Source organism: Pinus tabuliformis, chromosome 2_2 (assembly GCF_031772625.1).
Source record: "Pinus tabuliformis cultivar Carrire ecotype Pingquan chromosome 2_2, CPIR1, whole genome shotgun sequence".
In the NCBI taxonomy this organism is placed as follows: Eukaryota; Viridiplantae; Streptophyta; class Pinopsida; order Pinales; family Pinaceae; genus Pinus; species Pinus tabuliformis.
In genome coordinates this window covers 644,156,724-644,170,454 of record NC_142300.1, presented here as the reverse complement: position 1 = coordinate 644,170,454, position 13,731 = coordinate 644,156,724, and positions in this window count along the sequence as shown.

Here is a 13,731-nt window from a genome sequence, read left to right as displayed (position 1 = left end):
GATATTTTTCTTTGATCCCTCTCATCAAGAGGTGTAGGATTGATCTAAAGATCATCCGATTCTGATAATTATTCATGGACTTATGAATTTATTTGTGTTAATAGACAATTCATCAAGGTCAGCCAGCAACCAAATAAACCCCACATGTGCTCAACGTTTTAGTATGAAAGGAGATAACTTGAGAGTTATTTTGCACATACTTCACTCTTGATTTATCTGCACTTGTTTTGGGTTTTAGTGGAAGAGAAATCTAAGAGAGGAAGCCCTAAAATGCAGAAGGTAAAGGAGCCCTAGTATGAAGCCCTAAACGCAGTCTCTACAAGCCCTAACTCAATCCTAAGGAGGATTCCCTAACATAGTCCTACGAAGCAGGATCTACATAGCTATGGAGGAGGTCTTAGCAGCCCTAGCCATAGTCCTAGTAAGCCCTAACCTATGACAACTCTACACATCCATGTGTGGATATATATCTCTAAGTATAATTATGAAATCTGTGTGGAGAAGGAGGCTTGGAACCATGGCTAGGAGGCTACCCTAGATAACATGGAAGGGTTGTATGGAGAGCATATTTCTAAGGTAAGTTTAATGGTTAGGAAAATATGCTTGGGGTTGTTTCAAGTGCAGATTTAGTGCAGGGATTACAGGAGTCTTAGCCATAGTTTGTAGGGCCAAAGGGACAATGTGCAGGAGCTTAAATAGCAGCGTGGTATTTCTGTGGAGAGGCCAAGTTGTTGTAGGTTACAATGGGCTGCTTTGAGGCTTGTTTGAGAGCCGTCTTGGGTGCAGATTGTTGGGCAAGGAAGGCCGCAAATCTAGAGGAGAAAACAATGTTGTTTAAGGGTTGTTTGGGTGGTGTATAAGGGAGCCACAACTACAGCTAGCTGTTGGGCTAGGCCGCAGGCCATAGCCAGCAGCTAGAGGCCATCTATGTGCTGCGTTTGAGGTAAAACAAGTAGACAAAGGCAGCATAGGAGTGGAGGCATACTCCCTTGGTAAACCACAGTCTTTTGGAGGGCTGATTGCTGAGTTGTGTGAAGGAATAGGGTTGTAGGTGATTCCCTAACCAAAGAGAAATAGTGCAGAAGTGTAGTTTGATGGGACAATAGTGCTAGTAGCAATGGTATAGTGCAATGATGGCATAATTGGGATAGCAAGTTGTGATGGGACAGTAGCAAAAAAAATGGGACAGTAAGCAAACATGGAATGGTAATGTGACTAATAGTGGGATAACAGTATGCCACATGGGACAACAGTGGCTAGCGTGGTGCAACTATGAAACATGGGACAACTGTGGTAGAATGGTGCAACAATGGAACATGGGACAGCTGTGGTAGCATTGTCAAACAATGACACATGGGACAACAGTGGCAGCATAAGGTGCAACAGTATGATGTGTACATCATGGTTATGAGGTCTAGCATAGTGATGATGGGTGCAACATGGTATAGCACAATGAGGTGCAGCATAGTGATGAGGTGTGGCACAATGATAGGTGAAGGAGTCACCTTGGAGAATCAGTTGAAGCAACATGTCTTCAACTGAGTTCAACTATCTCATGTATCATCTTCTTAGAGATGATCTATGCTCTTATCTAGATAAGTCAAAGTTTTGACTTCTGTTGTAGTTGTACTATCTCTCTCTCTGCTGAACTATTGAAGAAACATATAAGAATAATTGATCAATGTTTTCCCCACATTGGGGTTTGTCCCTGGCTAGCGCCACATCTTGTGTCCTCTTGTCTTGGATTGTCTTCTGCGATCTATATTTATGTCCTATATGCAATTTACTTTAATGCTGATGTGATTTCTAATTTGGAAAAGATATTGAGCTAAATGTGAAAATTGAAATAAATTTCTCTAAGCACAGAATTTACCTAAAATTAACATGGTATTAGAGTTGAGGTGAAGACAAAGCTGAAGCAAGAGTGAAAGAGAAATCAACGAAGAAAGTTGTGAAAGGACAATAGGATTAGTGTATTCCTCATCCCTCTTCAAATTCACCAAGAGTGAAGTCGAAGCAGAGAACATTATCAATATGGCACAGTGAAAGCTTTTGATGGCCTACTTAAAGGTCACTTCAATGGGAAGTTCAGATCTAACGGTGGAAGGAAAGGTAGATGCCTTGTTTGTAATAAGTTCAACCATTATGTGAAGGAGTTTCCGAATGGTAGGGACACATCACTTGAAGATGATAACAATCATTCTAGGGACATATTCAATGATTAGAGGAATGACAGGTAATGTAGGTCATCAAGGATATAGTTGACTCTTCAAAGAAATAAAGGAACCACAGGTATGAAGAATCAAATGTTGTTTCTCATAAGATAAAGAAGCATTACCTTATATTGGCTCTCTCCTCCAGACTCTTTGGGAATCTGGCTTATTAATTGTAGTGCTTTAAGGCACTTCATCGAATAGAAGGGTGCACTCTCGAATTTGGTAGAGTTGTAAACAATCATGTGATTATACTCGGAGTCAATGACACCTATCCCAGAAAGGGTGTAGGGAATGTTATCCCTCAATTGAATGAGGGTAACTCGATTCATTTACAAGAATATCTTTTATGTATTTGATCACAAGAAGAACTTGGTGTCCATTTCGGCAATAGAAGTCAAAGGTTTCAGGGTGGCATTCATCGATGGAAAGGTACATGTTTGAAAATAGAATTTTCCAATATGTTGTTACTCATGGGTTCAGGATTGGCAATTTGTATCAAGTTGCAGGATGGTCCATTGGGGACCATGTTAGTTGACACATCTCAGCTATAGCATTGGAGGTCTACTTATGGGGCCGTACCTGATGTGAATCAAATGGTGACTCGGATGCCTGAATTCAAGAAGAGCATGAAGGTACATGTCTGAGATGTACCAAAGGGAAAATATTACAAGGGGACCATTTCCCTCATATAGCAGGTCCATAGGCTTTGAACAACCCAAGGGGTTTGAGATTCATGATCAGGAATCTCACATATATAGGTGGAAGAAAGCCTTCTATGGCTTGAAGAAAAACATCTTGCGCTTAGTATGAGAGGATTGATAACTGTTTGATGAAATTGAGATTCACTAGGAGTGAAGCTGATCCAAACCATTGCTTGAAAGTTTTGGATGATAGACCTCTCATTTCGGCACCTTCTAAGGATGACCTCTTTGTGACAAGTACAGACCCTCTCATTCGAAAAATTAAGAGGGATTTGGATTCTGCATTTGGAATGGTGAACTACAAGCCCATGACTACCTCAATGGAGCTTAAATTTCAGAAGTTATATGGTAGTGATGCCGGACCAGATTTGAGAAATGCCTCCAAGTTTCATAAATTCATTCGCATTGATGTTATTGGTGAACTTCCATTCGGATATATGTTTTTCAGTTAGCATGTTGGGATCATATTTGGTTGAGCCTCACTCGATTGGTTCCAAAGAATCTCCTGAGATATCTTCGGGGCACAATCTCTCATGAATTGAGATAAACTACCAGAAATGTGAAGCCGAATGATTATTCGAATGCTGACTAGACATGCAGTGTGGAGGATCGCAAGAAGAACTTTCGAGTGTTGGTTCTCTTTGGGTTCTACTTTGATATCCTCGATGAGCATGAAGCAGAAGTTGGTTGCTATAAGAACCACTGATATCGAATACATAGCTACGAGTATGATCTCGTGTGAAGCTACCTGGTTGTGGAAGCTCTTCATTGAGTTGTTTGTACACATGATGGATACCACCGTGATATTCTGTGTTAACTAGGGGGGTATTCGATTGTTGAGGAATATCGTATTCTATGATTGTTCCAGCATATAGACATTAGATACTACTTATCTGGGATATGGTACGTCAATGAGTGAGGAGGCTCTATCACATTGAGACTGATGTACAAGTTGTAGACATTCTGTCAAAGCCCTGGGGAAAGGTCAATTTTTTTTGTATTGATAGTCTAGGTACTAAGACTTGACTTGAAATATTTAAAGATATAAATCCCATAAAAACAAAACAAAAAATTTAAAAATAAATATAAATATACAATGGCAAAGATATGGGCCCACATCTTGGGATGTGCTTCTTACAAAAATCTCTGCCATTTATGCGTTTTTAGAAGCCATTTCTTCTAGAACCATTTATTTTGTTGTGTTTATTTATTCTTCCTCCTCTCATCCTACTCCTAGCTCTAATGATACATCTAATGAGATTCTAATGTCTGCATCTTATGTTTGGCATGAGTTTTGCTTTGTATCTATGTTATTTTGGAGTATTAAGGATTAGCTTTTGGGTGTTTTTTATTTTTTGTAGATTAGGATTAGGAGTTTCTTTTGCGCTCCCATTATGTACTTGCACTAATTCTACTTTTGAATCCCACTAAGTAACTCTTGTGGTCATTAGTTGGACATTAAACATAATCTTCTCTTATCTTATCTACAACTGCATTGCATTGATCTCAGTCTCTATCACTTTAACAAATACTTTAGCACTTAGATTCCTTCATGTACTTATAATTCTTTCTACTTTTGTTCTAGGAAATGTCTTTTACACTCTCACATTGTCCTTTTGTTTGTTGGATGTACTGTTGAGTCCTATTGAGCTACTCTTGTGATCATTTATTGAAAATAAATAAAACCACTTTATCTAATCTTATAATCTTATCTAGTATTGAATCGTGTGCTAATGGGGCTAACACATTCAATTTAGTTTCTGGCAATTCAATGTTAAAATAAAGAGTATATTTGCAATTTTGTCTACTATTAAAGAGGAATCAAAGTCTACTTGAGATAACCAGTTTGCAAAAACACATTCTTCTAATAGAATGGTGCTTCATCGAGTAAATAGTATCAACAAATATGTCCTGGGGAACAAGCAAGAAACAATCAAAATCCTTAAAAAAAAAATTGATAAAATTTAATTGACATTTGATAAAATTTATAAGGGAAAATACTTGAAGGCAAGACAATAATGAATGGTCAGACTAGTTGCCTAGGATATTTCCATTTTTAGTTTTGGTAAGGAAAAATGTAGGTAAAGGTAGTCATATGACTTCATCTAAATACAGAATCATATTCTGTATGTTTTTGGATTGTCACTTTATTAAAAAAAATGTAAGACCAATCTGGAAACAAAGTGACACTGCTCACGCTTTATAGAAAGTAATGAAGACACTCCCTTGGAAAAAATTAACCATGAAAGGAAATATCATGAAATAGTGTCCATGAGAAGAATTTATTATGCATGCATGGGCAAAAGGCACTAGAATGGTTGCCTGAATTAATCAGTGAAACCACAGTTGAAACTGTCTATTTTGAGGTGAATGTCCTTATATTTCTAAAATCCTACTCACCGTAATAGTAGGTGTCAATTGGATAGTGTTGGGATAGCACCTACTAGTGCCTAACAATAAATAAATGTTAGCTTCGAAACAATTCACCATTAAGAAGTTGCAACTTAAAAGTAAAAAATAAGCATGAGGATGGTCAAGCTAAAACCTAATACATGCAGTCCAGGCTGCAATTTTGATTCCTTCACTCTTTATAGGTTCCTCGCCATCGCTCATGGGTGGCTCCACATTAACATCTACAAACACCACTTCACAACTGTTGATCGTCCTCAATGTAGACTGAGACTGAACTTGCCTACAGTCATTCCTCCTGTGCATGTCTTCTACCATGGAGATGCTCTCTTGCCCCTTCCTTGCCCTTCCCATAGTCTATGTCAATCATTTCTTGCATTGTCCTACTTTTATCCAAATTAAGAAATTCATAAGCATCCATTGGCTCTGCCTTTATGCATTTTTCTTGCTGAGTCTGCTACGAAGTTTGCTTAGTTTGTCTCGGTCTGTTGGGCTCGAGTGGGGTCTAGAACCCAACTGATTAAATTCCATGTTGTTTAATGGATTGCTGGTGGAGTGCCTGTTGATGTAGAACTTGTTGTTGGTGGGCACTTCCAGGAGAGGGAACTAGGCTCTAAAAATCATTCATAAGAAACACTACCCTATCCACATCCCTATGACTACTATAGTTGCTGCTATTATTATTGTTATTGTGGGTCTTTGCCATATGTGGGTCTTTGCCATATGTTGTGCTACGCCATGAGAAGGTGACTTATTTGAACTTTGATACATTGGATGATTCTTGGAAGAAAAATAATCCTTCAAGGCACTCATTCCAAAATATTTCACCCTCTAATGTTGTTATGAGGATGAGGATCAAACAGGAGGATACTCATTCTGTGAAATACTGCTATTTTTGGATTCAGATTGTGAGATTCCAAAAACATTGAGGACTGGCTTGTCTTTCACAATGGCTCATAGCCATATCAAATTCATCCACCCCACCTCACACCCACATCTAAAGAACAACAAGGCCAATTGTCCATAGCTCAAACCCACATCAAATCGTCAAAACAATGTTGACCGAAATCACACAGGGTCCACTTTTGCAATCAAACATGGCTTGAAACCGTAGCATCACACTAGAAATTTGTCATACTTGGAAATTTGGAGGGGACCAAGACAAACATAGCTAGTGATAATGAAGGGCTTCAATGATGTTGATGTGGAACTTAAACAATAGGTAGTTGAAGATATGCCAGAAAATTTATAGAAAGCAATGAACAAACCAGAAGAAGCAGGAACTCCAAAGGAAGCCACTCTGACTCTTGAGTTTGTCACTGGTCAATGGAAGAATGGGATTCCGAGAATGAGAAAAGGATCCATACCAAAGATAAGGGTTGTATTGATATATTAATGTCTTTAACTGGTCTCCTTTGTTCACATGAAGTCCACCAGAAGGAGGAACATGAACACTAGTTGGTCTCCTCTATTCACATGAAGTCCACCAAAAAGAGGAACATGAACACTAGTTGGTCTCCTCTATTCACATGAAATCCACCACCAAGAGGAACATGAATAGAAGGACTTTGTTAGGGGAATGTGTTTCATAGGATGCTTGTCCCAACAAGTCATTATGGGATGTTGGGAGCCCCTCGCAGAGAATAGATCTCAAATCTGGCAGGCATGCAAAGCCGAAAGTGGCCTCGACCATCGATATTTTTGAATTTTTCATCTGTGAGGTGTTGCTGCCGGCCTGTGTATGTCGTCTTTATGAAAATTTTGACGTCCTTATTTGGGAATAAACTAATTTTACTAAATCTTTTATCTATGAGGCATTGCTACCGGCCTGTGTATAACGTCTTTATGAAACTTTTGACGTGTTTATTTGGGAATAAACTAATTTTATTGGTGAAAAATTCAAAACATTGCAAACATGAGTCAATTTTGAAGCCACTTTTAACGTGTTTATTTTGGAATAAACTGATTTTACTAGTAAAAAAATTCAAAAAATTGCAAACAGGCATCAATTTTGAAGCTAGAGTGCGATGCAATGTCCGTGCCCTTCCTTCTCCTTCTTCCCCATGGATCCCCATGGATAAACCTTTCAGATGGAGGGAAATAAAGATTTTTTTCTCCTTCTTCACCATAGACAAACTTTTCGAATGGAGGGAAATAAACAATTTTGATATTTAAAAGAAACAAATCCATGAAAATTTGAATGGAACTTAAATGAAAGGCTATTGCTATATGTTAGTGTGTTTTTTAAGGGAATTAAATTTTATTAAATAAAATGTTAGTTTTTTTTTATAAGAGGTATTTCTGATTATAAATATTTATTAATTTATGAAAAAATTTAGGTCTTTGTGTTACCAAATATTATTTGAGGGGAGTTTGGTTGATTTATCAAAAATGAATTATGGTGATATCAAAACAAGTTTTGTTTAATGATTAATTATCATTTTTAATTAAATGTTTGTTTAATAAGGATAAGTAATTTATGTAGATTTTTCATGATGTTTAATAAGGGCATTAACATGGGAAAGGTAATACTTTGGCTCTCACATGTTTTAGAAAATTGATATCTCTTTGTCCATAAACATTACGGGTGTGAAAAATAACACAGCTTCTAGAGCTAAGTTTGTTCCAATTTAGTTATATCTTGAACCAAAAATTGGTGTTGACCTCATAGATATGATAGAAATTTGGTGGCTTTTAGGGTAGTCTTGTCATGAAATAAGAAGGGTAGACATCAAAATAAGCTTTGTGTGGTCAAAAAGTATAGTGAAGTAGTAATGTCATAGGATTAATGATCATTTCCAATTAAATGTTTGTTTTAGTAAGGATAACTAATCTATGGAGATTTTCCATGATGTTCAATAGAAGGAGTCAACATGGGAAAGGTGATAGTTTGGCTCCCACATGCTTTAGAAATTGATCTCTTTGTCCATAAACATTAGAGGTGGAAACAAATCCTAGGCTCTAAAGCTAAGTTTGTTCCAAATTAGCTATATCTTGAACCACAAATTGTTGTTGACCTCATGGATATGATAGAAATTTGGTGGCTTGTAGGGTAGTCTCATCATGAAATAATTTTGTCACTTATTATCTAGTCATATTTTTTAATCCTAGACTAAATTAGTCATTTAAGTTAGTCGCTTTTAGTTTAGTCACTTATTAGCTAGTTGTATATTTTATCCCTAGACTAAATTAGTCATTTAAGTTAGTCATTTTTAGTTTGGTCACTTAAAATTGCTCAAATTTAGTAGTAATTCACTTGAAATCATTGCAGTGACTAACTTTTTTAGTCACCTAGTCATTAATTTCATCATTTTTTACTAGTTAATATGCATACTACTACATTAATAAACTTTGGGGAAGCTTTATGGCCGATGGGGAAATTTCTATAACAAACCTTTAACACGGAAACATAGTAGAGATAGTCGTAAGAACATGACAAAGTCAATAATGAGTGATTATCACAAAAAGAGATTAATCCCTAAAAAAAAATAACAAAAGAATGAATTAAGCATCTTAGAGATGGTGCATTAGTAAATGTTACCTCTATCATTATGTTTTGAGAAAAAATACGAGTATAAATTTCTACTTGGAAGAGCTAATGATGCTGTGAATGATGAAGATAGAGACATAGTTTTCCCATGCCATTATTCAACAAATAAACCCTTAAGTAAGTTTAATTACAAAGAGAAAAGTTACAGAGCACAATGAGGAAATGAATGTATAGAAATAAACATTCGGAGTACTCGTTACACCTCAAGAAACCATAAAAGCACTAACCACCATCAATTCTTTAGATCACACCATAACCATTGACTTGGTAGGTCAAAACATAGTATGTGGAGGTGCATAAGAAGCCTACGCATACACATAGAAGGGTCTAGAGAGATTTACCATAAAATCCATATGAACTATATCAAATGTGATGCATATAATCCAAGAACAATAATACCACATCGAAATGATGAAAGGAATTGTAAACATTAATATAAGTTGACTGATATATGTTATGTTACATCACTGGGCCTTTTATGTGTCCTAAAACTGAAACAATTATTTTATTTATGTCATGTTCATATTGTCAAGAGAGTGTTATAAAAGTTTTAAGAATGTTTGAGGAACATAATGGACACACCTATATAGGATCACCTAGAGGTGGTGAGGAACCTGATATTAAAATTGAAATGATGGATGGAGGAACTAGTAATGCGGAAAACCAAGAGTTTGAGTTATTGCAAGTAGTGTGTAGCTTGAAGGAAGACTTAGATAACACAATAGACAATCAAGAAATATTTTCTAAGGCCAAAGAAGAACATGATGAGATTAATGGTTATCTATTGAGGAAATTAGAAGAAAAAAGAGTCAATAACAAAATAAAAAATAATTCACAGTAAGAGAACTAGGAGTGAACCAACATAAACAACTGATTCTATAACTTCTAGTGAAAGTGAGTCTCATGAATTTGATATGGGAGAAGAACATAGATCTAGAAGTAGTACTTCTATATCTAGAAATAAGGCGACTACATCTTAGATGCAAGAAAAGTTTAAAAATACCAGGCCTCCAAATTTTGATGCTGAATCTGAAGAAGCAGAAGCATGGCTTCTTAATATGTTTAAGTATTTTGAAGTCTACAATTATCCAAGAAATTTGAAGGCCAAGATAGAAACTTATGAGTTGACTAGTTAGGAAACCTTATGTTGAGAGGAGAAAAAATCTATAAAAGAACTAGAAGTGAATATTTAACTTGGAAACTCTTTAGAAAATAATTTAAAAATAAATATCTAATCGAAAGGCATTTTGTTGAAAAGGCTAGAGAGTTTCATGATTTAATATTGGGATAGTCTACCATGGATGAGTTTGTTAATAATTTTATGAGTTTGTTGAGATATGTACCATATTCGAAGGAGTAAAATGCCCAAAATACAAAGGTTCATTAGTCATTTTCCTTTTTCATACAGGGAAAGGATTAAGATTGATAATCCAAAGACCATGGATGAGACTATAAGGTGAAACTATGTTTTAATCAAAACAAGAAGAAAGGTGACAACTCTAAGAGTTTGATAGCCAAGAAGCATGAGAAGTTCAACACTAAGAAAAAGGGCTTTAAGAAACCAACTTTTTCAAATACTTTCAAAAGTAATTAAGGAGGGAATTATAGTAGAAGTGTGAACCAACCAAGAAATTTAGGATAAAAGAGTGGACAAGCGGTTGGAGCAGGAAACAATCTTTTTTAGAAGCAACCAGACCACCGATTTAATATTGGGGTTACAGTGAAAATAACATGTGGAGAGGGTATCCGCAAAATCTAGTAAATAAAAAATGAATAATAAATAATATGCAAGAAGCTTCAAAAGTCAATGATATTTCTTGCAATATTCCAAGGATTGGTGCCAGAATGGATGGAAGACAAGAAAACCACCAATCCACAATGGTAGAAGTCTAAGGTAAAAATTTTGAACAAAATGTTTCAGTATTAATAGAACATGGATCTACCTCAAGCTACATTTCCCCTGCAGTAGTAATTTAAAAGTGTGAACTTATAAAGGAAAAACAAGAAAACCTTGGTTGGTACAACTAGCCACAAGAACAGAAAGAAAAGTGGCAGAAATAAGGAAAAAAGTATTTATTAAACTTCAATGGAATGAACACTCAAATGAATTTGAATGTTTTACCTTTGGGGTGACACAACGTGTTAATTTGGATGGGATGGTTAGAATATAATAAGCAATTCCAAATTACCTCGAAAATTATTTCAACTATGTTAATGATGAAGAAGAGGACTGCGTAGTGAAATGAGTACCAAGAGCTATTTTTGTGAGGAAAATTTACGCTTTAAAACTAACTAAATGTTCTTGTAAAGGTTTTCAAATGTTTTTTGTTTCGGTTTGTTGTTTGGAGTATTATAAAGATGTATTTCCTGAAAATATACCAGGACTTCCTTAAAGAAGAGATATAGATTTTACTATTGATCTCATTCCTGGAGAAGTTCTAGTCCAAAGCTCCATATAGGATGAGTATTCTTGAGTTAATGGAGTTGAAGATTCAATTGCAAGAGCTGCTAGATAAGAAGTACATAAGACCTGGTGCACCAGTTCAATTTATCAAGAAGAAAGATGGAACACTTAGGCTTTGTATTAACTATAAGAAACTGAACAAAATGACCATTAAAAATAAATATCCTTTACCCTAGATTGATGACTTGTTTGACCAAGTCCAAGGAGCATCAATATTTTCAAAAAATGATCTAAGGTCTGGATATCATTAAATAAGGATCAAGGATGAAGATATACATAAAACAACATTTAGAACAAGATATGGACACTATGAATTTGTGGTGTTTCCATTTGGACTCACTAATGCACTAACAAATTTCATGTGCTTGATGATATTCTAGTTTACTCAAAGTGTAATGAAGAACATGATCAACACTGTGGATTGTCCTTCAAACACTTAGAGAAGCTGAGCTATATGCCAAATTCAAAAAAAGCTCATTTTACCAAGAACATATTTAGTATTTGGGACATGTAGTGTCTAGGGAATGGATTTTTTATGGATCCATAAAAGATAAGAGCTATTATTGGGTGGCTAGTACTTAAAGATGTAGCTGATGTCAAGTCATTTAAGGGAATTACAAGTTACTATGGAATATTTATAGAAAGTTTCTCTAAATTGGCATATCCTATCACTTTTCTACAAAAGAATGGGACAAAGTTTGAATGGAGTCAGAAGTGCCATTTAATTTTTGAGAAACTAAAGCAATTATTAACCACTACCCCCATCTTGAAACTAGCTTATCCTTATAAATATCTTTTTGTATGAACAAATGCTTCTAAAGAGGGATTGGGAGGTGTTTTAATGTAACAGGGTTATGTAATCAGTTGTGATTCTATGAAAATAAAGGAACATGAAAAGAACTATGACAGACATGTCTTAATACTAGAAAAAATCATGCACACTTTAAAAATGTGGAGGCATTGCCTAATATGAAGGAAATTCTAGTGAAGGATAAACAATGTTAGCCTAAAATATATTTTTGACCAGCCAAACAAGAATTCTAGGCATGCTAAATCACTGGCATTCCTCAGTGAGTATGATTTTGAAATTTTACATATTAAAGGAAAATAAAAATAAAATTCTTGATTCCCCGAAAAGAAATTTATATCAAATCTGTACAATTTCATAAACAATCCAACAAACAAATTTGATAAAAAGGGTAGAAAAAACAACAAAATTTGATGAAGAATACATGCAAGTTAAAAATAAATTGCAAAAAATAGAGTTGTTAGGTGAAAAAGAAAGTGATTTCTCATTAAATATTCAAATATTTTTTGTTGTTCTTAGGAAAATTTTACTTTCCTAAAGACCCGGAATTGAAAACATTTACTTTAAATGAATTACATAAGAAACTAATAGTTGGTCTTCTTGGATATCAAAAACTGATAACTATGTTGAGGATTATTATTGGACTAACAAGAAAAGAGACAAAAAAATATGTGGCTAAGTGTCCAGAGTGCCAACAAGTGACAACTTACCATCAACACCCAACAAGTTTGTTGTAGCCTTCACATATTCTAGAATGGAAATGGGAAACCATATCCATGGATTTTATTACTAGAATGCCCAGTACTAGAAGGTAGAATTTCTCAATCATGGTATTGGTAGATAAGATAAAAAAAGATGCACATTTTATTCTTGTTAAATATACCTTTAAGGCTATTAATATAACATAAATATTCATGAAAGAGATATTTAGACTTCACGGTATGCCCAAAATTGTGATTTCAGACTGTGATGCCAAATTCACTTCAAAATTTTGGAAGGGATTATTTGAAGGAATGGGAAAAATTTAAACTTTAGTACAACCTATCACCCTTAAACTGATGGTCAAATAGAAATAACTAATCAAATATTAGAAGATATGTTAAGGATGTATGTTATGGACATACCAACTAAGTGGGAATACTACCTACATCTAGTTGAGTTTTCCTATAATAATGGATACCAAAATTATTTGAAGATGAGTCCCTTTGAGGTATTATATGGAAAAATATGAAAATTACCTCTAACTTAGGACCATCCTAAATATTGGTTAGTATTGCTATCGGATACGTTAAAGGAGATGGAGGAAGTGCTTAAACAAGTTAGACATAATTTAAAAAGCAACATAAGGTCAAAAAAAAGAGTTATGCAAATTTGAAATGAGTTCAAAAGGAATTTATTATGGGATATCATGTGTATATAAACGTGAAACCAAAAAAAACACACTTAGACTTGAAAATTATGCCAAGTTATCACCTAGATATTATGGACCTTCTGAATTTTTAACCAGAATTGGACTAGTTTCTTATAAGCTTGCCTTCCAACAAATATAAAACTTCACAATGTTTTTCATGTATCATTGTTAA